The sequence below is a fragment of the Amblyomma mixtum genome, chromosome 2, assembly GCF_055824585.1.
Source record: "Amblyomma mixtum isolate Tamu chromosome 2, ASM5582458v1, whole genome shotgun sequence".
NCBI lineage: Eukaryota > Metazoa > Arthropoda > Arachnida > Ixodida > Ixodidae > Amblyomma > Amblyomma mixtum.
In genome coordinates this window covers 60,352,112-60,379,771 of record NC_143013.1, presented here as the reverse complement: position 1 = coordinate 60,379,771, position 27,660 = coordinate 60,352,112, and the positions used below count along the sequence as shown (strand labels likewise).

General features: G+C 48.5%; 2 non-coding genes across 2 annotated transcripts; both read right to left on the bottom strand.

Annotated features, from left to right (window-relative positions):
• Nucleotides 1-19,134: 19,134 nt before the first annotated feature.
• On the bottom strand, nucleotides 19,135-19,206 carry TRNAG-UCC (transfer RNA glycine (anticodon UCC)). The gene has a single exon. It is a non-coding gene; the product is annotated as a tRNA-Gly (tRNA).
• Nucleotides 19,207-22,554: 3,348 nt separating this feature from the next.
• Nucleotides 22,555-22,627, bottom strand: TRNAR-CCG (transfer RNA arginine (anticodon CCG)). Its single transcript has one exon. It is a non-coding gene; the product is annotated as a tRNA-Arg (tRNA).
• Nucleotides 22,628-27,660: the final 5,033 nt, after the last annotated feature.

Here is a 27,660-nt window from a genome sequence, read left to right as displayed (position 1 = left end):
AAACACATCACCGATTACTACAAGGAGGAGCACCGGCGCTACCCGGCCCCTTGTAAGGGAATGGATCACGCTGACGAGCGCCTCCTCATCAAAATTCTTACTAACACTGTACTGTGCCCGGCGGTACTTAAACATTGCAACGCATCCTTTGATGGCACGTGCCAGTTATGTGGGGAGGTGGCTGACACCTTCCACATGGTTTGGGCGTGTCAATCAAACCCATCTATCCCCCCCAACCCCAACCCCACCAGAGAGGACTGGGAGGCGGCCCTGCTCGGCTGTCAGGACCTAAAGACCCAAAAGGCCTTGGTTCACCGGACGCGGGCGGCGTTGCTTGCCAATGGGGCCCCGGAATAGGTGCTCCACCTAGTATTGTTAGGGAAAAGGGCCAATAGGGCCTACCCCAATCACCTCTCTGTAAATATTTATTGCATTATAAATGTTTTTCGCCACCACCACCACCGCGTTCCGATGGAGGCGAAACGCAAGAGGCGCCCGTGTGCTGTGCGATGTCAGTGCACGTTAAAGATCCCCGGGTGGTCGAAATTATTCCGGAGACCTCCACTACGGCACCTCTTTCTCTCTTTCACTCCTACCTTCCTCCCTTCCCTAACGGCGCGGTTAAGGTGTCCGCCGAGATATTTGAGACAGATACTGCGCCATTTCCTTTCCCCAAAAACCAATTTATTTCTTTATTTAACCAAAACGATCCCAGTGAGCCTGTTCGCATGAAAAATACGGCGTCCAGGCGCAACGCAGCCCTGTTTCGTTCATTGACTCGTTTCATTCTTAATTCGTAGTTCTGAAGCCAGGGTTCTCGTGTCGCTCGGCTTCCCGTTCATTTGAACTTCCTGCCTTTTTCACAACTTTTTAACGCAGCAGTGTTGAATGTCTCGTGCGACAGGAAACCAAGCGTCGGCGTCGTTGTGACTACAAAATCCTGATCGCTCAATAGAGTAGTGACGTAAAAAGACAGCTTCTCTGAAAAGGAAAATCGTGGTCTCGAGAGCAGAATAAAACCTCAGTACCTTCAGTTATGTAGCGGGCACGCTACCTCTACGCCACTGAGGATTTTTTTTTCAACACAATATTTGCTGCTCGAGGTTATGTATGTACATAAAGGGCATGTATACACATTATTGACAAAGCACGCAGCTAGTGACGGCACTGAACTAGCTAGACTGAAAACAACACAGCTAAAAGGGCGGCAAAGGTAGACACTGCATCAATCGCGGTAACCCGTCCGGTACAAAGTGTCTTTCATTATAAAAATCCTTGAGTTGAAGAATCCCTCCCCTGAAATGGCTTCTGGCTCAAACAGGCGGTTCAGCTTTGCGGTCCAGCATGCGCGTTTTCCACAGGCTATGGAGTCCAATGAGGAAAAACATGTCATATAGCTCGCAATCTGGTTGACTAGCAGCAAGGTAACGAACACCGTAGGATTTAAAACAAAGCCTTCCATTAGCGTCCTCTGCAGCATATTCCAAAACTAAACCGAATCCTTGCAGTTAATAAAACTATGAACGCCACTAAGGTACGTTGGTTCTGTTGTATAAATTAAGTCTTTATGCGAGCACCACTACCCCACCGTCCATACACTACCCACTCCCTTTAGTCTGGCTTTAGTCTGGGTGATCAGCAGTGGCTGATCGCGAGGGCCCACAGGATAGCAGTAGCTCTCGGAGTCCTGGACTGAGGACCCTGCCCACAAGGACCGGTACCCCAGTCACCCTTTCTAAATAAAGTTTGTCACGACAAACACCTACAGAAACTCTTAGTTAATTGGGGTCACTAAATACCGTCACCAGTTGCCGTCCCCGACGACGTACAATAAATCAGTATATGATAGCAACAAGCGTGTCGATGTCTGCGGAATGGTTCGCCATGGCAACGCCAAGCGACCTTAGGGACCCTTTAGCACAATCGTATTGAAGGGCCTGCGGTATAAATTTCTTCAGGCTTAGGTTAAAGGGGCTCTGAAAGGGGTTCTAATAAAGTCGCGGTATGCCGGGGACGTTAAAGCACGCCGCTTCAAGAATATTGTCCAGCAAGAATTTTTTTATTGCTCTTTGTAGAAGCTGCATTATATGTAGCCAAAATTTGAAGTTCAGCGTCTTCTCGCCGTTCCCTCAACTCTCATCACTTTTTGCACGCTGAAAGGTCGGCGCTCCTCCGCCGTCACCAACTCAGGGAGCGGAGCTTCCTGACCAGCCGGAGCTAGGCGACTTATTGGCCGCGGCCACGGTAGCTGCCTGACGTCTGAAATAATATAACCAATTAGCCATCTTCTAACTTGTATACGCAGGCGCGAGCGACGGAGGAGGGTGCGAGCATGAAAAAGTCGCCGAGAAGGGCTCGCCAACTTTCACGCTTGATTGGGAGTCCTCTGCTGCGTGTAGAAGTGAATTACTTGGCTCAGGTTTTCATGACAACACAATGAAGTGATTGAACAGGTTGATTTTTTCTCCTATGAAGGTGCTTCAGAGCCGCTTAAGGTTGCAATCGACACGTGACGAGACGTTTCAGCTGAACATCCAATTAATTTGATTGCATGTTTGAAAGTTAGATGGCGCTAAGTAAAAAAAATGTCGCGTTTTGTCCCTCGCCGTTTTTTTGCCCCACTCTGCCAGAATGCCCTGCTGTAAGCGAGCGCGAATAGGTATTCCTCTCATAATCAGGATATTAAAACAAGAAGAAACTGTGTTAGAGTACATGTTTGCGACTCTCAGATCAGAAGCCCAACATTGGCCGCAATCTCCCGCGCAATGCGGACAATGTAGGTGAGGGAACTATGCACACTGCGGGAACTGTGCAGGCAGTTTGATCCCATTGGCTGATTCCAGTCCCATCCAGGCACACAGCTAATGAAACGACATTGCCGACATTACCTTTTCCAGCTGTTTTGCCAGCAGAATACAATGCACAAAAAGCTGCTGGCAGCCGGCACACCAAGCAATCTCGGAATGCTACCTAAAGGCGACACACTCCCACGGGGAGACAAATATTGACCTGTCCCATTTTCTTTTTCGATTTATAAAAACAAAAATTCGCTGTGGCTTAGCTTGATTAAGCCCGGTAATTGCGAAAGCAATATCCGTACCTACGCCATGGTACAGCTGGTAGTGTAGCTGGTGGTGGTGCTTGTGGTTAGACTTGTGGTGATGCATCGGTCATACAATCCAAACCAATCCAATCCCATCCAATCCAATCCATTCCAATCCAATTCAATCCACTCCAATCCAATCCAATGCAATCATCTGCTATCCAATCCAATGTAATCTACTGTAATGTAATGTAATCTAATCCAATCCAATTCAATCCACTCCTATCCACTGCAATCCAATCCAGTCCAGTCCAATCTAATCCAATCCAGTCCAATCGAGTTCAATCTAATCCAATGTAATCCAAAGTAATCCAATCTAATCCAATCCAAACCAATCCAATCCCATCCCATTCAATCCAATCCATTCCATTCCAATGCAATCCAATCCAATTCAATCCAATTCATTCCACTCCGATCCAATCCAATCCACTTCAATCCATTCCAATCCAATCCTATCCAATCCAATCCAATCTAATGTAATCCAATCTAATGCAATCAAGGTCAAATGAAGGTCAATGGTGGTCACCGCCGCGGCACGATGGTGGTCACCGCGCAAAGTGCAAGTAGTATTGCTTTCGCAATAAAATAAAAACATCCTTCTCGAGAGGGGCTTGTGCACGTCACATAACATCAGTAAGCCAATGAGACGACAGTTCCTGCATTTTGTTTTCGGGCGATTCTGCCGGATGATGATGATGATGATGATGTCCTCGGGCTGCCGGATGCTGGCAGTATAGGCACTTCCTCGTTTTTGACAGACGCATCGGCGTTGCTCCTTAGCGCGTGGTCACGCGATCGGGCCAGAGAAGAAGAGGATTCTTGCACGAGCTGCACGCTCTGTGGTTGTCCCTAGGGCCAACGCCTCGCTCCCCTAAGAGAACGCCGACGGCCACCTTCAGGATTCCTCACTGCCCTCTTAGTTTTCGTCGGGTCCTGCGGGCATGACTAAGAAGACGAAAGGAGAGAAGCCGGCTGCCGGTGACAAGAAAGGCGGTCGCCGCAAGGAGCGTTCGACCAAGACCGATTCGGAGCCAGCTAACCCTAGCACCGGCAAGAGCGAGAAGGCAACGGATCCCTCCGGCCCCCTGTCTACCACTACTGGTCTCGGGGCTGAGGGCGCCAACGCCGGTGAGGAGACGGCAGCTTCGCCGGGGCAAACCCAAAAGACGCTGCCCACGACCACAGCAACGACCACAGCCGAGGCCTCGGCACAAGCGAAGCAATCTGGTAGCGAGGAGCCAGAATTGCCAGGAGACCGGCCCGCAAGTGACGCTGCGCCCGTGCGTCCGCCGCGGATTGTGAAACAGTTGAGGGGCGCCGGGACCACGTCGCCCCTGCTCTCCAGCCCGGCCGGCTCGGTCGCACCGTCACCTAAGTCCCCGGGCTCGCCTGCCTCGCCATCAGGCAGGGAACCTGGGCCTCAAGCGTCTGGTGCTCGCAGCGACGCGGCTCGCGCCAAGTCCCCTGCGGCGTCTTTCGAGGCGGACAAAGCAAAATCTCCCCTTTCATCCGTCGCATCTCCGGCCACCAAAGCGCTCCGAGGAGCGGCGACAATCGTGAGTGAGCCGCGCACGCCGTACGTGTTAAGGCTGGTTCACATGCAAGCGACTGAGCGATTGAGCGGCGCGTCGCAGCGAAAATTTCCAACTTGTTGGAACCTCGCCGCTCATCGCAGCGACGACTCAAAACAGGTTTTTCCGTCGCGGTGACAGGATTCGCTAGCATTTCCGCTTGCATGTGAAACAGGCTTCAGGTCTCTCTCTAATGGCGTCATCTTAGTAAGCAGTTCCAAAAGCTGCAGTATGCCGAAAGTATGCCCACGAAATAAAAAGCACTGCCGACTAAAATATTGAGGGAGCACATATGCTACGATGTCGGTATCGTAGCCTATAGCACTACTAAGGCTGAACTCTGAAGTATGCAGGAATACACACTTCCAATGAAGTGCTTAGGAACATTTGTCGGCTCACTTGTGCGAATCGTCTCCTTTCTGGGGTGGTGGAATTCAGGTCGGCTTTTCATAACTTCATGCTTTCTCGGCCATTTTATTCGCATTCAGCTTGTTAATTCACTTACGATGAATTAGGCCTTGGTACGTTCCGACCTAAGTGACCTGAGCTGGAGACCGTGGTTAGCACATATATTCCTGGCAGCTGGAGACCGTACTTAACACCTATATTCCTGGCGTCCTGTAAGTAGGACGGATTTTTGAAGCGAAAAGCTAGGCTCCTCAACATTCGCATGAGCCGTATCCCCGGACCGACGTCACGCATCCCTCGGACTGACGTCACGCATGGCGCAGGCTACTGCGCATGCGCGCCGCCGCTTCTCCTCCTCGCCACCGTTTGCCCTTTCGCAGCAGCCGTGCGCATTTGAAAGGAGAGGTATATAATGCGCGCTTGCCCATAGAACAGGCGCAGACACTCGCCATGGAAGGTGGTGGTGGTAGTGTGACACTTTTATTAGAACATCCTTTCTATTAGGCGTTCAGTACATCCTGGGCCAAGGCGACGAGGGCACGTTGCAGCCTGAGATCCAAGGAGGCGAGCCAGATGGGCCACGGTGGTGGTGGGGGGAAAAGATAGGCGGGGGACTGGAAGGCTGCGTGGCACTGTGTAAGGCAGTGTTCTATTTCTGCATATGTGTGTGGACAGTTTGGGCACTGAGGTGTGGAAGTGTGCCGGTATAGACGCCATGGAAGGAGAACAAGAAGCAACAGACAGTGCGCCAGGAAACTGTCATATCTCGGCGTACACCCGAACTGCGGCGTAAGGGAAGGAAAATCAAAAGAAAATTGGTTTTAAGGAAAGGAAACGGCGCCTGTCTCTCTCATATCTCGGTGCACACCCGAACCGCGCCGTAAGGGCCTTAAGGAAAATTAAATGAAATGAAAATTGGTTTTAAGGAGAGTAAATGCCTCTCTCTCATATCTTGGTGTACATCCGAAAGGAGTGACGTCACACGCGGCACAAATTAAAAAAACAAAAACAAATGGCAAGCAGTGCGCCAGGAAACACACACACATCTCGGTGGACACCGCGCCGTAAGAGAAGGAAAATGAAAAGAAAATTGGTTTTAAGGAAAGGAAACGGCGCCTGTGTCATATTTCGGTGGACACCTGAACCGCGCCGTAAGGGCCTTGAGGAAAATGAAATGAAATGAAAATTGCTTTTAGGGAAAGCAAATGCCTGTCTCTCATATGTTGGTGTACACCCGAAAGGAATGCACACCACAGTACATGTCTCTAAAGCAACCTTCTAAGACAGCACCGTATCCACTACACGCGCGGCTCCTCCTCCGCCTTGCCGCAGCTTTTAGCTTCGAGATATCCAGGCTTAACCTTAGCTAAGCCAAAGCGATTTTTTTTTGCGCACTAACTGTAAAAGATCAGTGTGTTTAAGCTCGCGCTCGCTAGCGTATGTTAAAAATGTAAAATTTTATTGTACAAGGTTGTATGCGGAGGGGGGAGACCTCTTTAAAGGACTCACCTACTATCTGTACAAGGGTTGTGTTGTGTGCGTTCAGTTTTCCGAGTTGTGCGCGTTCAGAAAGATGCCAGACTTCTCTGGAAGCCATTTTTGAAATTCGACTCCATCGACTACATTCCAGCATTCCAGTTCTGCAAGAAAAACAAATCGCCTTTGCTCGTTGTCATGAGGAAACCACCGCGCATGAAAACAAATGTGATTTTAAAGTGGATGTCAAATATTTGAAGCTTTACCACACGTAACAGTTAGCGAATTTGCCTAGTATCCTACATTTCAGGACGGCTTAAATGTCGATGTTGAGGCCATCAATAAAAATTATTTCTTAACTGCTAAGTGAAATAAACATTTTATACCGAAAAAATTGCTGTTTTTTTTTTCGCATTTCTAAAGTTTCAGCATATATATGGGTCAAGTGTCGCAGGTAGTACTGCTTTAAATATCCTTTATCAATTATTTTTTTTTAGTAGGCGAGCCCCCAGCTACGAAGATTAAAGGCAAGTGTTTTCTAGGTACAGTAATAAGACACTGAAAGAGTAGCGGACAATATATTCATCAGCAGTAGTTGAGCCAAACAGCCAAAGAACATCTCGCTCATTTTCACCGACCACACGAAGATTATCCCTTCCAACCACTTTAGGGGGCTGTCAATGAAACACGGAGCACGCATTCTCGAACCATCCACACGCAGTCACTTTTAGAAGGCAAGTCCAAACCCGCCGTGCTTAGGTCTGCGGCAACGACTACCGATAGCGATGCTGGAAACTCTGCAAGTGCAGTTTTACAAAGTAAGCGACATGCAGCGGTGCCGGTGCTGGCGAGAGGCTGTATCGCTGAGTACTGCGACCCATAGAAAAAATTCAGGGGGGCACTTTGTTCACCTAAAGTGCGGTGAGGCGAAAGCCTTAAACGCGGTGTTGCTGCTTGTGTCACTGATGCGTTGTTAAGATGTTAGGCTTCGCCACTGAGTGAAACGCCACAGCGTCTTGAAACGCTGCCAGGGAGTCCACAGAACGCCATCTCCCGTTCGGTTGCACGCCTTGCTCGTCGGTAAATTGGTTTTTGAGGAAAGGAAATTATCTGTCTCGCATATTTGGGTGGACACCTAAACCTCGCCGTAATGGGAAGGACGGAAGATGGGAGTGAACGAAGACGCCGTATTCACTAGGCGCGCCTTTTTTCATTCCAAACCATCGAGCTGGCATGGCGGAGTAGTTAGCATGCTCGTCTCGCACTCCGGAGACCGGGGTTCGATTCCCGAACTCGACCAATTTCCTACTCAGTTTAATTTATTTATCTGGCCTGAATACAAGGGTTAATTAGGCTAATTGGGTAATTAAGCAATTAACTAAACTCAGTCCCACTTGGAGCATCACTATACGATCCCTTTAATTGATTGCATGGTTACTATAATAGCCAAAGTACAATTGGCCCCGTTGGAAATTCGTGCACTGTGACGTCACGACCGTTTCGACCAATTGAAAAGCGTGACATTTCTGTCGACAACTCCTGCTTACAACGATGAGGCATTAAAGGCTTCCGCCTTAATATGTGCAAGCAAAAGTTACCAAACCAAGTATGTTGAAGTTGGCAGAGTACGGATAAAGTGTTGACGCTCCTTCAACCTACATCTTGAAACGCTACGTGAAAAATTTGTAACCTGATTTTTAACTGCAGTGCCGGCCTGCCAACCACTAGATTGTATGGTAGCACTGAAGGTGCCATCAAAACCTTGAAAATGAAAATGTGGAGGCGCTGAAGCAACCCCATTATTAACCGATGAAGCAGGGATTGAAGAATTCGTGGGTACATTACGCGCTAATACGTGAGGAAAGCAAAGTTAAACGTCACACGACTTACGGAGCAAAGAAAAAGATTGCCGACGAGCGACATGCGGTGTACAGAGAGGGTAGCTATTATGGAACTGCCTCAGTCAACCGCGGCACTGCGAACGGCCGCTTGAAACAGTCGCACACAGTATACGAACGTTATTGGTTGGTTGCGGCTGAGAGAAGGATGAAAAGTAAAAGTGCACGGGCCTGCGAACTGGCTCAAGCCGAGCCACCACCGCTGCCACGAGCAGATAGGAGAGAGTTGGAAGATAAGAGGACAGAGTACAAGAGAGAGAGTAAAGACGCGCGTCGCAACAACTGCGTCCGCCGGAACGGACGCTGGCTGAAAAAACAGATACACGGCCGCAGCCCGAAGGCTGCAAACCGAATCGCCTTGAAGCACTTGATAAGTGATTTTAGTGCACTCTGATGCAGGGGACAGCGCGCATATTTATTAATTAAAGCACCAACAAAAGCAGTTGCATTTTAAACACCCGGCAGAGTTCCCGCAGGAAGATGAGGAGTAAATTTCAGGGAGTGCAATGAGCCGCACCCGTGGTGGTTGTCTGAAGCCGTTCCAGAAGTGGCGCCTCGACGACACACCTCGGATAGGTGCGTCTGTCTCAAGATGCTGGGCAGTGATCAACAAACGTTCATAATTTCTGCTCATTGGATGGATGGATAAAATTTATTTTAGAAAAGGAGGCGGAGGTTTTCGTGGCTTAAGGTGGTCAGGGCCCTGACGACCTCCATGTCTCGCTCCGTGGCCCAGCGTTGCACGAACCAGTCTCAGATGAGCAACGCGGCCTCCCACTGCTCGAGATCAGCGAGCTGCTCTACGGGGCAGTCCCACAAAATATGCGGTATGTTGGCTCAGGTGCCACGCTGTTTGCATAGGAGTGTGGGGAGACTGGTACAAGGCAGTATACTGGGCCAGGGTTACGGAGCGAGTGGGTCTGGAGCTGCCGCCATGTGACCTCCTGCTGGCGGTGTGCTCCAATTTCTGCCCATACCAACACAACGCAGAGAGGGTTCAGGCATGAAGCGCAGGCAACACATGTTCCCTCCTCTTTCCCCTGATGCCCACTAACTTCACACCTTCTGCGATGTGGCTGATAATGATTAGCAGTCTATCCGTCTGCGAGAGTAGAGGTTAGCATGAAATGGGCTGTAGGAAAGGTGTACGGTATTGCATAGTGATAGTCGTTTCCGGAGCCTCCATCCTCAGCCACTTTTCTTTTGTTAGCTTTGCTTCATTCGAAACCTTTTCGACGTGGGTGGGGACCGGCGAGAAAATTAATTTGGAGGAAATGAAAGGACCCGCCACGGTGGCTAAGTTGTTAGGGCCCTCGGCTATTGATCCGCAGTTCTCCGTATAGAACCCGGCCCCGGAGGCCGCGTTTCGATGGAGGCCACGCGCAAAAGGCGCCCGTGTGCTATGGGATGTCAGTGCACGTTGAAGATCCCCAAGTTGTTGAAATTATTCCGGAGCCCCTCAACTACAGCACCTCTCTTTGCTCTTTCACTCCCACCTTCCTCCCTTCCCTTACGGCGCGGTTCGGCTGTCCGCCAAGATATGTGAGACAGTTGCTGCGTCATTTCCTTTCCTCAAAGCCAGTTTTCATTTTCATCGAAATCAAAATCGCAAGCGCGTCACAAAAGCCTACGAGTTAAACACGCAGTGCGAGTGGCTGTACCGATGGTTGGGTGGTCTGCGAGGTGGAGCTAATATGTTGGTGCCGGAGCCAGCGGTTCAAATCCCGCTCGCAGATATATGTATGGCAAGTCTTTCCTCCGCTTTCTTTCATTCCAACTGAGAAGTTCGGAGTGTTTCGGTTAAGTTCGGCTTCATACTCTTCTCCTGGTTCGGCTTCATGTTCTCCTTCAACTTCAGATGCTCGGCCGAGTTTCCCGAGAATGGAAGCTTGAAGCATTTCATGCCTGACAACTGTGTTTATGCTAGTGGCATAAAGTATGTAGTCGTCCCGCACGCGCAAATAACCGACCGATGTAATAAACAATGAAAACAGAGAAACCTGATCCCACCGATGTTAGCTACTCTTTGGAAAATACTCTCGCTTCGCAGCTGTCACCACGTGGTGAGCGGCCTTGACTGTCAAGCTCTTTCAGTACTTCTAAGCGACGTATATCACTTTTTCCAGGAACTACGCAACATAAACCCCGCAAAATTTTATAAATTTAGGGATTTTAATAGATCTTTCGAGTTATAAGTTGCAGACTAGTTTCACTTCAAACAGGTAGGTAGATAAAAACTTTACTGATGAACCAAGTACGGGAAGGAAGTAGGGGAGGTTTGGTTGGCTTGGTTCTTAATCCCAATTGGCGGCCATCAGTCCATGACTTCTGGTGACCTTCTCCGCCCATTCCACCAGCCACTTCAAATAAAATCAGATCACACACGGCGAATAGTCGCTCCTCAATGGAGCCTATATAACCATATCTCCTGGACAACACTGGAAGATGTCCCAGCTGATTGTTTTACCCTAGCAATAAATACCCTTCTTTTTTCATTTACAACAGCACCCCTTGAAGACTAAAAGGTGCCAAAGTATTCATTTCTCCTTCTGAAAAATATACCTTAAAGGCTTACCGTGCTTCCCCTAGGCAAAGGGTGAAATCGATAAATGCTCGAAAATCCATTGAAGAGCTTTTAAATAGACTTTCGGTGTTGCGTGCGAACGTTTCTCGCCCCTTAGAAGCAACCACATCAAGAACCACGAGCTTTAATTCAGCCCTTGTAGAGAGTGAGAGAGAAAACTTTGTTGTCAGCAATACGTTGGTGATGTTCTTTGGTACTTTAGCCGCTCCAGGTGGCCGGCAGTTTTGAGACTGTCGGCGACCTCCTTCGCTCTTGCCGTGGCCCTGGACTGAACGTCCGGGTCCGGGCTAGCGGGAACAGCTTCCCATTTTTCAAGCGTGGAAGATGTGACTAGATCTGCCGGAGGCGGATCATCCGTGCAGTCCCAGATTATGTAGTCTAAGGTGGCAGGCTCGCCGCACAGCTGACAGTACGGATTTACCAAATCTGGAAAGATATTGGAATATGTCCACGGGTTTGTCTGCGACCGCGTTTTCAGTCGCCTCCATGTGGTAGCCTGTTCGCGGCTGAGCGAAACGTGCGAAGAAGGCAGGCTCGCTCTAAGCTGCCTGTAATAATTTGTTATAGCCTGATATCTAATTAGCGTCTCACCACTTGGGGCACCAGGGTCCAAGACCCCCTCACCGGCTCAGCTGACAAAACCTCGAGCATACTGGTGAGCGGCCTCGTTCCCTGGAACAGCCGCATGGGCTGGGACCCACACCAGATCCACTTCCTTCCTATTGTTTGGCATCGTAGGAAGAATTTTGTACGCAGTGGCAGAGATACGTCCCCTCGCGAAGTTGCGAAGGGCTGTTTTGGAGTCACTGAGAATTTTGCTGGTGCCTTCTTGAACGATCCCTAGTGCTATTGCAGCCTCTTCGGCGTCTTTCACTCGGTCCGTGACCATCGTAGCCGCTACCCTGCGGGAGATGCTAACCGCGCTCACAGCGAAAGCGTCTTTGCCTGTAATGTTATAATGGGCTGCATCAACATACACGGCACTATCGTCCCCTAGGTAATTTTTGCTTAACGTCTTCGCCCTGGCCCTCCTCCGGTTGTCGTGACGGTCCGCTTGCATGTCCTTGGGGATAGGTCTGATCCGACTGCGTTCGCGCATCTCTGTCGGTAAATTTACCTGGCCTGAAGGGTCCTTGCCCTCTATGCCTAATCTTCTCAAAATGTAGAGCCCCGTATCTGTCTTCCTGAGCCGCTGCTCTTGCGATGCAAGTTGCGCCTCAGTCAGCTCTTCGAGGGTGTTATGGATCCCAAGAGACAGAAGTCTCGCGGTGGACGTGTTTCTGGGGGGGCCGAGAGCCGCCTTGTACGCCTGCCTTATCAGGCAGTTCAGCTTTTCACTCTCTGCTCTTTTGAGATCCAGGTAAGGGGTAGCGTACACGAGCCGACTGACGACCAAAGCCTGAACCAGCCGACATGTGTCGCGCTCTCTCATGCCTAGTAGCCGAGCCGCCACGCGCTTAATGAGCCGTATGGTCTGCTGGACCGAGGTCGTCAACCTGTCCAGCGTTACTTTGTGGCATCTGTTGGATTGTATATAGTTGGGTCGGGGAGTCCGAGCCAGGACATCGCACAGTACACGGGCCTCTAGAGAAATTCTAGAGGCCCGTGTACTGTGCGATGTCACTGCACGTTAAAGAACCCCAGGTGGTCGAAATTTCCGGAGCCCTTCACTACGGCGTCTCTCATAGCCTGAGTCGCTTTGGGACGTTAAACCCCATAAACCAAACCAAACCGTTTTAAACCGAACGCTTAGGAAGCGCTGCATAACATCTCGAGCTCCGCCAACTAGCTATCGCATCATCCATACATGTTATGAATAGCATGAACACGGCCCGACATAATGACAAGGCTCTCATTTTTTTTTTTTAGAGCGCAGCTCTTTCGCGCCCGTTTCTGCGTTTTGCGGCGTCACCGTCGCTGTTGTCTGTTTTAACCAGCAGTGGACACCTTAGTCACGCTTTAAGCTGCGAAACCAATGGAGCGGGAGCTTGGAAAGCAGAGGGTAAAATTTGCAAATTGGATTTTAAGCAAAGAGAATGGAGCAGTATCTGTCTCACACATCTCGATGGACACCTGAACCAGAGGGAAGGCGCATAACTGCCCTCTTGGACACCTCAGCCATGTTGTAGGCTGCGTAGCGGTAGTGACAGATGCGCGCTGCGTGCGTTGGCATTAACATTGTGTCAGAAACGCGGCGCTGAAGCCATAGGCCGTCGGCGTTCGTTGTGTTCATTGGCGTCGGCGTTGACAACGTTTTACATTCCGATCATTTTAAGAAAAGGGAGTGCGCATAAGTGGCTCCCTGGGTCATTGGACGCCTGAATCGCGCTTATAGGTACGTGGGGTGATGAGAGAGAGAGATGTGGGCTGTATGTGTTAGTGCTGACGACGGGGAGCGAACACTCGCGATCAACCATTAACTGCCACTTACTTGCCTGGGTGGCAGGGTGGTGGTGGTGGTGAAAAACTTTAATCAAAGAGAGATTGAGGGTTAAAAAAAAAATAAAAATAACCCTGCTGCATGGTCGGTATCCTTAGTCCGGGACACCGCACGACGAGGCCCCGTCTCGCGCCCGCTTGACCAGAGCCCTTTGGGACTCCAGTTGAGGAGGGCAGTCTCCCATGCCTCTCGGGTGGGAGTGGGGGAGGGGGAAGGTGAGGATTCTGAGTACATGCCCACACCATGTGAAAGATATCGCAGATCTCTCCCCAGTGCGGGCAGCGCCCATCTGTGTTCGGATCGAAGTGTTTTGCTATTGCAGGACAGAGAAGGGTTCCTGTCTGCAGGCGCCGCAGAGTTCGCTCCTCCGCCTTACTCAGCCCCTTGGCAGGTGCCGGGTAGAGACGGTGGCTGTCGCAATAATAAATTAGGATTTCGCGGAACCGCAGAAGGGTTTATGAGCTTCTGAGCCATGAGAGCTAGGATGAGGAGCCCGGTGTGTGAGTGCTCGGGCGGCCGCATCAGCGGCCTCATTGCCTCGTAGACCCTGGTGGCCAGGAGCCCAGATCACTTCTGTGCGAGTTGGATCGGCGAGAGCACGTCTTAGAATTTGCGAGGCCAGAGGTGATATTTCGCCTGCAAGATAATGTTCACAGGCCCGGCGAGAGTCTGTGATAACCGTTTTCGATTTTGGATCGGCGGCAGCGAGAGCTATTGCGACTTCCTCCGCTCGTGTTGAATTTGGGGCCCGAAAAGATAGCCCATCGACATTCATTCCCCGGTGGACTACGGCAGCCGTGAAGAATCCCGCGGGCGACAGGGTGGATGGGGACTTTAATGTAGATATAAAGACAAATAGGAATTTCTTACCACTTAAGCGGGACAGCATCCCGTTCCTCTCGCTCGTAACGCCTGCCACGGCTTTAACAACGTCGCAAAATACTTGCACAGACCTCGTCTTTGGGTCAAGGACTGTTAGTGGAGTGTTTCTTGAAGAAGGATTATGTGTTAAAAATAAGTTGTCTGTAATTGTACATACATGTATTGCGCGAATTCTTCGCCTCGATCTCCCGAAAAGCTGGAACAGCTGATGAGCAGCGCTCAAATTTCCGATTACGTAGTAAGGCAATCGTCGGAAATTTTTATTGCGTAAGCAATACCGCGCCAGGTTTCGAGCCGTCTCGTAGCTCCCGGCGGTGGCCACGGTTGACCTTTAGCCGCACCGAGGTCAAAGAGATGGAGATGGAGTGCCGTTGCCATAGCAACCGTTTCAGCGTTACGGCGTCACTACATAAAAAATGTGTCGAGGTTGGGAATCGAACCAGGGCCTTTGGCATTTGAACCGGAGACCCTGGACAGGCCTTTGCCGTGCAGTGGGCGTAGTCAGGCTGTTGATGATGATGACGACGACGTCTGGTAGGGTAGTAATAACCAAAAATAACCTTTGGTTAGCGTTCCTGTTTTCACTTCTTTTTCCTTTGAGAGTATTTCATAACTCTCGTCTAAGCGAACGTTCTTGCTGTTTTCCACTTTCCAGCTCAGGTCACCTGCGATCTCCGCTGCTTCGGCCGACCAAGACGCAAAGAAAAGAAAGGTGGGCCTAGTCGTGGCAGCCGCTGTGGTCGCCGTTGGTGCCATCGCACTCATGGCTTTAGTGGCAGAAGTTCATTTGGGCAAGAAGTATAAGAAATACTGCGACTCAGAGGACTGCATCTCCCACGTCGACATGCTCACTGCCAAACTGGACGGGAACATCGACCCGTGCGAAGACTTCTCAGCATACGTCTGTTCAGCGTGGACGCGGTCGGCCGAGTACAGAGAGCAGGTGAAAACGCCCTTAGATGCCATGCTGTACGCTCGACTTATCGGCTTCAGCGCGATGCTCGCCGAAGGAACGCAGAAGCTTCCAGTAGGCAACAAAGCGCTTGCCATGTACGAATCCTGCATGAGCTCCGACACCACGAAAGGGGCCGACCTGGACAACTTCCGACGTCTTATGAGGGCAATCGGGCTCAGCTGGCCGGAACAACCCGCAGCCAACGTCAGCGCCCTGGGAACGTTGCTCGCGATGGCGTACAAGTGGCAGCTGCCATTATGGATGTCGATCACAGAACCAGTCACGAGAGACACAGAGAAGTGGCGGCTGCAGATCAAACCAGGGCATTACATATCCATTCTGCGAAACCAGTACGAAAACGTCAGGAGCGGTGGCGGATACACACATTACTGGCAGGGGTACTACAATGCGTTTCGCACCAACTCCACGCGACCCTTAGACGAACCCTCGATCGAAGCCGTTGCAGACGCGGAAGGTGCTATTCTAGAAAACCTGAAAAGCTCTTTCGTTTCACTAAAAAAAATTCCCGGCGTGATCCAATTCGCCTCTATCGGCAACTACACCGCTCCTCTCTCTACTAAAGCGTGGCTGGAACAGTTGAACCTGCACCTGGATTTAACACCGCCAGTGCTTCCGGACCACCAAGTCATCACAAGCGACACTGGTTTCCTCACTACAATAGGAACCCTGTTTGCGAATTACACCGGCCAAAGGCTTCTCAGCCAGTTGTCTTGGTCATTCGTCCAGCTGTACGCGCCCATCTCGAGCCCACAACTTCACGTGGTGCGCTTTGGTGATCCCTGGAAAGCGGACCTGTACAGGCCCATCTTTTGCGCCCACCACGTCGAAGAGACGTTCAAGCTGCTCGTCTTTGCACTCGATTATGTGTCACGCCTAACGCGACAAGACGAACTTGTTGTGAACATGGGCTACACCAGCCTCATTATGACACTGCTGAGTATGCTCAACAGCTCCACGTGGCTTGACACTGAGAGCCAGAAGCACGCCGGAAGCAAGGTGTCTTCCGTGCAAGCCCTTCTGTGGCCTTCATCGAGCGCGATAGTTAGTGAAACTCTGGAGGAGCGGTACAGTGACTACCCAACCAAGGAAGAAACGTTTGGGGACTACTGGGTAAATGCCCGCTTTGCAATATCAAAGCACAACAGAACAGATTGGTTCGAGGCGGCCCAGTCCCTGCCGATGAACGTTCCACCTGCTGACTTCGAGTATGACTACGTTCTTAACAACATTGAAATACCGATCGGAATTGTAAGCAGTCCTTTGTACTACAGAAGTGGAACAAAGGCCATGTTTTATGCTGGGCTTGGATTCCAGATGGCTTTAGAAATACTAAATGCACTGGACAAGGAGGGACTCCGTTGGAACAGCGCTGGAGAGCCCGTCACTTCCATACTGTCCGAGGAGTCGATGAAAACCTTCCAGTCTAAGGACAGCTGCCTACAAGACGAGGGCTTTGAGAGCATATTTCCCGAACTTCCAGCGGTGGAGCTCGCCTACTCTGCCATGACACGCGCCATTCAGTCCGACAAAGAAGCTCTCCCCGCTGAAGGCTTGTCAGAAGATAAAATATTCTTCATGACCATATGCTATATGATGTGTAGATCAACGACAACTCCGGACACCATCGATACTTGCGGCAAAGTTGTTCGCAACTCGCAGGCTTTCCAAAACACCTTTATGTGTGGCAACGGTACAAAAATGAACCCGACGAAAAAATGTGTTTTTTTTACGTGATTTTTCCTTGACGTTTCGAGGCTTCAGAGACGGATTACTATCATCGTATTAATTTTTAAGGGCACTGGGAATGATCGCCCACTCTTGCTTCATTTCCTTATAGCTGTTTATTTTTTGTCTGTTTTCTCTGAGATTTTTCTGTTTAATTTATTGTTGTCTCAACCCTCCGATTTGTATCTTCGGATGTTTCTCTGAGAGCGTTTGCCTTTAATTTTTCTGGCTTTGGTTTTAAGGACTCGTGTCTTACCCAGTGGAGCCCTCACAATAATTTTTTTCACGCGGATATTTTGCTTCAGCTAGTGGCAGTTTCTGCAACTTTACTTGCTTTGCGAAAAATGTATGTTAGTTACGCCTAGTTTTGTGCGTTTCTTGAGATATGCGAAGCATGACTGTAACTAACGCATCCTCAGTGATTGACTGGCATTTTGTCAGTTTTCATTTTATTCAGCTCTTGTGTGCACCTTCAGCAAAAGAAGTAACAACCAGCGTAATGAAGTGGCCACCCTACCATCACAGCCTGTGGTTCGAAAGTTTACGCCTGGACATTATTTCGCGCATTATTTTCTAAAGCGGTGTGGCACGGCGTGTGATCCGTTTATGTACTGAGTGCGTGCGCCTTGTGGTAACACTGTTTTGCTAGCCACAGAGGAGCCCGCGATAGTTACATCGCCTTCCGTTGCAAACAACGAAACCATTTTGTGAGATAAGTGAAGCTGAAGCACTGAAGACGTGGTGTATCATCTGCTGATGTATTGTAACTGTTCTGCCTGTGCTGACTCTCGTGCACATTTGCAAGACGTCTAGGAACCCTCGAGAGCAATATATTGTTCGGTACTGAAATCAAAATGGGTTGATTGAAAGCATGTGACACTGAAAGGGGCGAAATGTTAACTTTTTTCGTTGACGATCCATATGGTTCATGAAAAAGTCACATTTCTTGTCCTACACAAAGACAGCTAATTTGTTTTGTCCTGCAAAAATGACCACAAAAAAACCTGAATTAAGCAAAATATAAGATTTCTGCCCGGATTTGAGCTCAGATATCGTTGAAAATAATAAATGAGCACTAATATCAAATCACATTTGCTGGAAATGATCCTAAGAACACTCAAGAAAGCAAAACCCCACGAAGCAGAATAATAACGCCCACAGTTTTTAACGCACTAAAACACAGCCAAAAACTTTCAGAAATGAAAATGGCGCAGTAACTATCACATCTTGGTATGCACCTCAACCGTGCCTAAGGGAAGATGACTTGATTGGATTTATTGGGGTTGAACGTCCGAAAGCGACTCGCGCTATGAGGGACGCCGTAGTGAAGGGTTCCGGAAATTTCGACCACCTGGGGTTCTTTAATGCGCTCTAGCATCACACAGTACACGGGCATCTGGAATTTCGCCTCCATCGAAATTCAGCCGCCGCGGCCGGGATCGAATTCGAACCCGCGTCTTTCGGGCCAGCAGCCGAGCGCCGTAACCACTGGCTCAGTGGAGAAGGAAGGAAGAAGGAGAGAAGAGATGAAGGGAGTGAAATAAGAAATGAAGAAAGAGGTTCCGTAGTAGAGGGCTCCGAAATAATTTCAGCCACCCGGGAATCTTTCACGTGCACTGACATCATACAGCCCAGAAGCGCCTTTTGCGGCCGCGGCGGCCCGGGTTCGAACACGGGTACTCCGGCTCAGTAGCCGAGCGCTTTACCAAGCCACAGCGGCAGGTAGTTTTAACCAGGCGATGCGCGGATTATGCTACCCGGAAGGAAAACAAAGATAGAAAAAGGAAGGAAAAAAGCAACGAGAAATCTCTGAGGGATGGTGAGAAACTAGTTGCAGCGAAAATGGCCGGCTGATAGAAGAAAGGGTTGGTAAAGAAAAAGTTATCCATATTGTGTGTTCCCGCCACGTCCGAAAGGCAATCACTTTATGGAGAGCTAAACGCTGAGCAAAAAGCAAGAAATTGTGAGAAATTTTGCTCGCCAGGACCGGCACCGGCTCGCATTGCGCTATCCCCATCTTAGGGAAAAGAGTAGCACCTTGAAACTTTTTTATATACAAAAAAAAAATATATGCGTCGGCCGGGAATCGAACCCGGGTCAACTGCTTGGAAGGCAGCTATGCTAACCACTATACCACCGACGTTTTTTTTTTTTTTTTTTTTTTTTATTTATTGCCTGACTTCACACACACAAATACACAAATACACACATACAAATACACAAATACAAATACAGTACACAAATACACTTACAGAGCGCAATGAGCAATAATTAACAACACTATCCGCCCGGGGGTGCGTGGCTTCGTCATATTAAAACTCCTTAAGCGTCACCAAAGGCTCGACTCTTTCGAGCCACTCGGGAGCTTCAGGAGCAAGTTTCTGAACTTCAATATACTTATGCATGCACTCCCGAAAATAGATCCGTGCTGGCCGTGCATCAGGATCGCAATGATATCCTGCCATTCTGGAGCGCCAAATACAATGGAGGCCCATTAGCATAATGAGGTCGAATGGTGTCCCATCCTCACTCTCTACAGGCAAGTACCGGATACCATGAGCGTCGAGCGGAAATTCCTTTTTTAAAGTCCGTTGCAAGATGTCCCAAAAGTATACCCCCTCCCAACAGTGCAAAAAAACGTGGTCTATTGTTTCTGGTTGTTTACAAATTAAACAATGTGATCCCCAAGGTAGAAATAACTGCTTCCTTTCCAAGAATTCCTTTACTGGTAGTGTTCCGGTATGTAATTTAAAGAAAAAAGTTTTTGCACTTGGCGGCACCTGCATCGCCTTCACACGCTTAAGTACGTCGCGTCCCTGGCCTCCATTGTATAAGGCCCTGTACATAGGTTGTGGAAGAACTACATCGCACAAATCTTTATACAACTTTTTCCTGCTAACAGAAGATAAATATTCATACGAAAATCGAACCGACAAGAATCGAACACTCGCGACAACCTCTCTAAAGTAACCAAAAATACGTCCCGAGAAACTTTCGGTTGTGACAACAAAGTCCGGCAGTGCATTTCCGAGCCTTAATTGGCACACAGTGCGCAAAAACGGATCGCTTACATCGCGCACAAAACAAAATCTGCTTACAATCTGCCGCAGAAATAAGTGTCCCAGACTCAGGCCGCCATCCTTCACCCGCCTAAACAAATTGGTCCGGCTGCAGCGTTCCCAGTCCGCAGCCCACACAAAAACGGCAAAGATCCGGTGCAGTCTCTGTACGTTCATCCTTGCACAATGCAACACTTGCATCACATACCACAGCCTAGACATAAAAAACAGATTGCACACTGTGGCCCTTGCGAAAATTGAAAGGTGTCGCCCTTTCCACCTTTCCACCTTTTCACGCGTGGCTTGCGTCTGTGCTTTCCAGTACGAATCGCTATCGCGATAACCGTCCAGTGGAACGCCTAAGTACTTTACTGGGGTCGTCACCCAGGACACGTTTGCAAAATTGCCGGGCTTCGTTGGCCATTCTCCGTGCCAAAGCCCCAGGGACTTTGACCAATTCACTTTACTACCGGTGATCGTGGTGAATTCTTTTACGCATGCCACGGCCTCGGTTATACCTTCCCGGTTCACTGTGAACACCGCGACATCATCCGCATAAGCCAGCAGCTTAACTTCTGCTGCCTGTAGCTGGAATCCTCGAATTTTTTCACTTTCTATGATATTCAAACACAACGCTTCAATGTAAATGCAGAACAGAAGAGGGCTGAGGGGACAACCCTGGCGCACCGAACGCTGCAGGCTAATGGGGGCCCCCAAACTCTTATTTACAATTAATCTTGTCGTGCAGCTCCGGTACGCCAAGGCCACTCCCTCGCAAATAATGGACCCTAAATTCACATGGTCGAGTATGCAGAACAGGATATCGTGCGAAACACAATCGAATGCCTTCTCAAGATCTAGCTGAAGTATGGCTACACAGCTATTTGTGTAATCACAACATTCCAGCACACACCTCGCTTTATGAATATTGGAAACAATAGAGCGTCCCTTGATCCCACACGTCTGGTGGGGACCGACTATATCCTGAATTACTGACTGTAGTCTACGGGCTAAAATCTTCATGAAAACTTTATAATCCACGTTTGTGAGGGCGATAGGACGATATGCTGTGACCTGCTTTAACTTTTCTGCGTCATCAGATTTAGGGATTAGCACTGTATGTGATTTACCATAAGACGGGGGCAATTCATTTTCTTTGTAGGCTTCGTTAAAAACTGCTGTCAGTACTGGCACTATTTCGTGTTTATATGCTTTGTAAAAAGCGGCGCTTAACCCATCAGGTCCAGGAGATTTTCCCAGGTTCAAATTTTCTATCGCTTGCTCGACCTCTGACGCAGTTATCGACAGCTCCAGCCTTTCTTTCTGTTCGTCATCTAATCGCGGCAAAGCGCCAAGAAACTTTTCCTTGAATGCGCTCACATCCACTTCTTGCTTTGCAAACAGCGCCTGATAATATTCAAGAAATGCCTGCTGGATATGCCCGCTTTCTCCAGATAACGCCCCGCCCCATTCAATCTGTTCAATGTGGTTTCGTTGAGCATGCGTTTTTTCCATTCCTAGCGCTCGTTTTGAAGGTGTCTCCCCATCAGCTATATCTTGCGCCCTAGCCCGCACCAGTGCGCCACGATAGCGTTCTTCGTCAAAGAGTTCAATCTTATTTTTTATTTTCCTAATGTCATCCATCCATTTTCCAGGCTCTTCGCTTTCTCTTTCGAGAAGTCTAGCTAGTAAAGATCTTAAATTGTCCTCCTCACGCTTCTCCTCTTGTCGTATGCAGCTTGACCTTTCAATTGCTGCTATTTTTATTTGTTGTTTGCAAAGTTCCCACTGCTGCCATGCCCGCGGTTTTCGAGCGTTCTACGGCACAGTGAAAAAGTAGCTGCAGCCCCTAGAAAAAAAAGTATAAAGAACACAGCTATGCTATGCTTGTTGCGTCCATAGGTTGTGTCTCCCCGCCGTGTCCTGAACGCTGCAGCAACCTCTATTGCTTTCGCGACTGCTAAACGCTGAGCCAGAATCCAAAACTTGTGCTTTCTACGAACTGCCGGCATCTCAGGAGGTCGCCAACAAGTCAGGCAGACATCGTGGAAATAAGCTGACATTTTGTGTAGCCATCTATTTTGGAAGTGTAGCCCACACAAAACATAGACCACGCCCTCCTCTCGGTGTAGTACAATGTATTATGCGGCTTGGTAAATATATTGAAGTAAAAGTAAAGTATTGTATGTAGTACCGTACACAAGAGAGTGCAATTTATAATCCCACGAGCAGCGTGGAATTTGTGGTCAGAATAGTACCTCCGGGCCGTTGCCTGATAAGCAGTCAATTAAACAAAAGGGTCGTGAACACGACAGGTTATGGGGCGCTCGCGCTGAGGCGCTAGCGGCTAAAAACAGAAGGAAAAGGAAGTTATATGTGCGCAAAACCACAAATAATAAAGTACGATAGAAAAAAAAAAGCAACGATAAATCCGCCCCTGGTGGGACTTGAACCCACAATCTTTGGTTCCGGAGACCAACGCCTTATCCATTAGGCCACAGGAGCACAAGTTGAACATGTGCGTTAAATAGTATATCAATGCGGTTGCACAGTTCTTTCGCAATGTTTGTAGGGCGCAATATTCGATTTTTGTGATATATCTCTAAGCTTCCACCGATGCACCACAGACTCACTATAACGCAGAACAGACAGCCAAAAGGCTGCCTGTTTTCTTTTTACTGAGCTAGCCGCCAACAATAATTTGTATTACTGCAGCAAATGCTCGCTAAGTCCCAGCTGTCGTCTCTGACAGCTGTGCTTTATTATTGAAAGTTTACTTGGGCAGGATTAGTTACCGTAAACGAAGAATTCATGTGTAATCTGGCGGCGTGAATCCGGATACGTGGCTCATAAATCCTCGAATGCAAGCTGGCTCGCGAGTTACATCTCATTCAACAGGGATACCTCCACGTAAATGAATGTCGCTCCATAAAACGATGAAAATGACAACTCTACGCACAAACCAGTAGCGGTAGCACCAATTTGTGAAGAAATGAGCAGGTCATTTCGGGATATTCCTGCTTAGAATTTAACGACGGCATTCAAAAGCAATTCCACAACTGCAAAGGAGCTAGCGCCACCTTCCGGGATTATTTATAAGCTATTCAAAATGAAGCGAGGTCGCGTCGCTTGGCGTCGCGGCAGTCGCGCTTGAGTGGCGCCCAAGAGTGGCGCCCATGTAGAGGATACGAAATAAAAAAGTGCATGGGAAGACAGCGGCTCTTACGAACAAAAAAGAGTAGCCTCCAACTCTCGGCTGTGTCGTACTGTTGGCCGGACTAAAGATTTTACTGTCGTTCACACAATTCTACTCATACGAGATCTAGATCCAGATGTGATGTATACATCTCTCTGTCCCGACCTTTGCGCTGTTTTAAGCATAAATGTTCAGCAAGCCTGATTCGCTACACTTGAGATCCGAGCTACGGGTGAGATCCGAACACAATTCCTCCATTAGGCACTCACTTTGCAGGGCTTATAGTCAGCGCATATCGCTGTATCGCAGTTACAAGCTGCCTTGCGTGGTCTATGAATGGTCTACACGTTCACGCATAGGACGGCGTCAAAGATCTTTTTCAACATTATGTACAGCGCGAAAAACGAAGACAGGGGAAGAAACACGCAAACAAACAAGCGCTGACTATCAACTGAAATTTTATTAGGAAAAACTCGTGCTTTTAAAGGCCTCAACCCAGCACGCGCAGGCGCACAAAGCATGAAACAACAGAAACAGCAAACCAAACCACACGTGCGCATTAGCCTTATTGCACTGCAGCAGTACTCTCAAGATATTCCAGTTCCACCTGGTGTAACGCCACCGAAGGTTTTGCAACGCATGGAATGCGCGATGTGGCGATCAGATACGCATCTACTATTTCCCGGCACTTCTGATTCATTTACCTGAAGACAACGCCAGCACGCCCCAAATCAGGAGTTGAAGCCTTTATAAGCACGAGTTTTCCTAATAAAATTTCAGTTGATAGTCAGCGCTTGTTTGTTTGCGTGTTTCTTCCCCTGTCTTCGTTTTTCGCGCTGTACATAATGTTGAACGTTCACCAACTCGCCCAGTTTTCGCTTCTTTTTCAAAATGATGACAGCTGTACAGATGAGTATGCTTGTTTGAAAGCTCCTTGACGCTTAGTCAAATAATGAGCGAATTACGAATGAGAAGCATCGCATAACAAGCAGCAAGCAGCATTCCAAGAAATGTGAGCATGCTTTAGTCTATCAGCATTACATTTAAGGCTAGTTGGTTATTAGCAAAGTTTAGTACTAGGCTGATACAGACTACAAAGATGCACCGCTTCACCTTGTCATCAGCACATGCTTGTGCTTAGTAAGAATCACCGAGACAAAGAGCTGATCCTAAATAGAGCTGTAGCATATATAATAGAGACGTTTGAATTCGATTGTCATGAGTTCAGAGGCATGTACCCCTAAGTGGGGTTAAGGAGAGGCAGATGAACTCAACAAACGGAACGGCACTTGCAAATGGAACTCAGTCGAAATGAAACAGGTGGTGTTTGATCAATGGAACATTCTTCGATGATCCACTTTGTGGCGCTAGTAACAGCCAGTCTTCGATTGCAGTTTAGCTAATACAAACTAAAGTCTGGTAAAAGCTTTGCTAATAGTTCGGCATACCGGATGTTTAACCGATGTTCTGCAGTTTTGGAAAATGTTTTTTTTTTTAATTAGAAGAACACTCTTTTAGCATTGTGAGCTGTGTGTGGATCAGAACACATCAAAGACATCCTAACGAGTAGGCTGGTTAACTAATGTTGAATTACTGTTAGTCTATGACTAGTAGTCTCGCTATTTATTGAGAGATGTGTATTCAACCAAAGTATTACCCGTATCAGTTGTTAGAATTGCGAAAAATAGTCACCCTTGGCGCTGTGGCCCAACAAAGTTTGGCTATTTCGACAAGTTACGTGCACTGGATAGATTGTTTTGTCTGAGAGCTTTTCGAAAGCACATGTATTTTGGCGAGATCTAGGCAGCATTTGTTCGGCCACATCACGCAGAGCATTTTCGAAAATTTAGAAACAGATACGGGTACTACTGACGGTGGACTGCACGCATCTCAATCAATATGGTGACCAACAGTAATAGTTGAAAGTGTTCAAATAGTTCAAAGTGTATTTGAAGCCATCCTTCCTTTGCATGCACACAGTTACAACTGAGCACTTAGCCCTGGAGAATATGGCTTGTTTGCTTGCCTAAAAGGATAAAGTTGGTTAAAGCAGTGATGGCGATGGCATAGCGGTGCATTCAAGTTAGTAAATATGTGAAAGTGGTCTAGTTCGTATTGCATAATTGATCCCACTTAGTGCTCTGCTTTGAGTGACACACTGCTGAAGTTGATAATAGTACTTCGAAGTGCACCCTCACCCCAACAATGTCTTTGAAGCCTTCGCATATTTAAAAAAAAAATGCCGCCACCGTCTGCAAGACGTTGAAGTAACGAGCATTAGCTAGTTCTTTTCCGCGTGCCGCCGGCGCGCCTACTGGCTGATGCGGGTCACGTGACTTCGCGTTGCCATCTCCCTTCCAAGCGCGCTGGCGGAATACATGCCTTCTGCGTGAGTTCCTTTTTTCCGTCTGTTCGTAGACGCGTAAATGCGAGAAATTCCAAGGCGTCATGCCTGGCCGCTGTGCCTTTGGGTTCAGCAACTGGACTGAGTCAGGAAAAGCGTTTTTCTGCATCTCTGAAGGAAAACAATGATCGGCAACGATCTCGGGGCGACTTCGGAATCTGTTACTTGCTGTACTGATCCCAAATTTCCTCCCGAACTTGTGCAAAACGTCGTTGTTTGCTTCCAATGGGCCTTAGAAATGCGCTCCTTTTATTTCTCACCTTACCATGCCTATTCAAATCGTTAATTTTGAATGTTCCCGAAAATTGGTCCATTTTGTGTGATCTATTTTCGAAACCCTCCATGGGGGTGCACATTGCACGTGCTCAAGTCTACAGTAAGCATCATGGCGTCTTAGATCTGCCGGAATATTCAACGAAGAGGGCGTATGCTTGTCCGAGTAGCCACGAGCGTAAGACAGTAGTGCGCGTTCACAACAGTATGTATCTGGCTACCTCTACGCAGCAGAAACCTGAGGAGGAGGCAGTCTCCACGGTCCACGCAGGATGGCGACGCACGGCAACACGACGCCAACTTTCTTCGCATTGCCGCAATGGATGCGGTCGTAGAGTCGCACCGGCGAAGCCACGTACAGCGGAATTTTCCATTAACCGAAGCGTTCATGTTCTTACAAAGCCGCGGCAGCGTGCTGTTGTCACGTCTTGCCTCGGCCGGAATCTAGTTGTTGCAGGGCTGTCAGTAGGAACGACACGCTAGAACGACCGCGAGAGAAGTAAAGATGGAAGCCGGTAGACCTGAGTGAGCCCAAGAAACATACGTTAAGCAAGGTGGAAAGCAAACTTTCGTATTGGCAGCGTACTGGAATTTCTAATGGGGCAGCAAGTCAGGAATCCACTCATGGCGTTTGAGACACGGACCTTCCCTCGCACCACTTTCAAGCGAAAAATAAAAATCGAGAGGAGGATGTGCTGGGTGCAAGAACGGTTGACTTGTACTTAGCAGGACATCTGAGCAGCGTCTACAAACAGTCAGGGTGCGAATGAGTATACTCACAGGCTGAAATACTACCTCATGCGCCACGGAGAGGAGGTAACAAAGCCTAACGGTGCGGAAATGTTTGAGTAACTATGAATTTTAGATTTTTCGTCCTTACCTTCAGCGTGTGTGTATGTGTGTGTGTGTGTGTGTGTCATTTTTTCTTTCTACTCTCATGCGCTACCCGAAACAGCTGCCATTTCGGGTGGGGGCAATGCCCCTGTTACAACAAATAAACTATAGTTGCGTATTCTAAACTGCAAACTCAGTGTTACCGCGCAATAAAGGTGAGATGAAAAAAAATCATACCGTCTTCAAAGAGCAGTTTTTGAGTTAGTACTAAAACTCAAACCACGGAGTTCATACCCAATTTGATCAATATAATCATTTTCAACAACAGAGCGCAAAGAGAAGCATTGAAAGGCCTCCTTTACACAGAAATTCACTGGAAAACCTGGTTATTGTGCTTTTCAGCGCAATAACCAGCACAATAACCACTGAAAACACTTGGCAGCGCACGGAAAATGAACGCTTGCTTCGGAACGTTTTGAGAAAACCGCATGTGTTATCGTATCAATGCACGGCTTCCATAACCTTACGCTATGTCTTTGACGCTCAGGAAATACAATTATTTGAGATTTGAAAACTTGGTGCGCACCCCTGCGACGACTATGCGAGTGGCAACGTTTATGGCCCCACCACGATGGCCTCAGCTAAGTTGGCTCTGTATCTATCTATCTATCCATCCAGCCTCCTTTGCTCTCTCCCATTTTAGCTTTCCTCTCCAACCCCTTTTAAAGCGTCCACCATACTGCTGGTAGAGGATCTTCCAAGGCCGGGATCTGGGCAGCAACCTCTTCGCCACTATAGGAAGGGAACCGAAGTCGCAGACATGCAACTTCT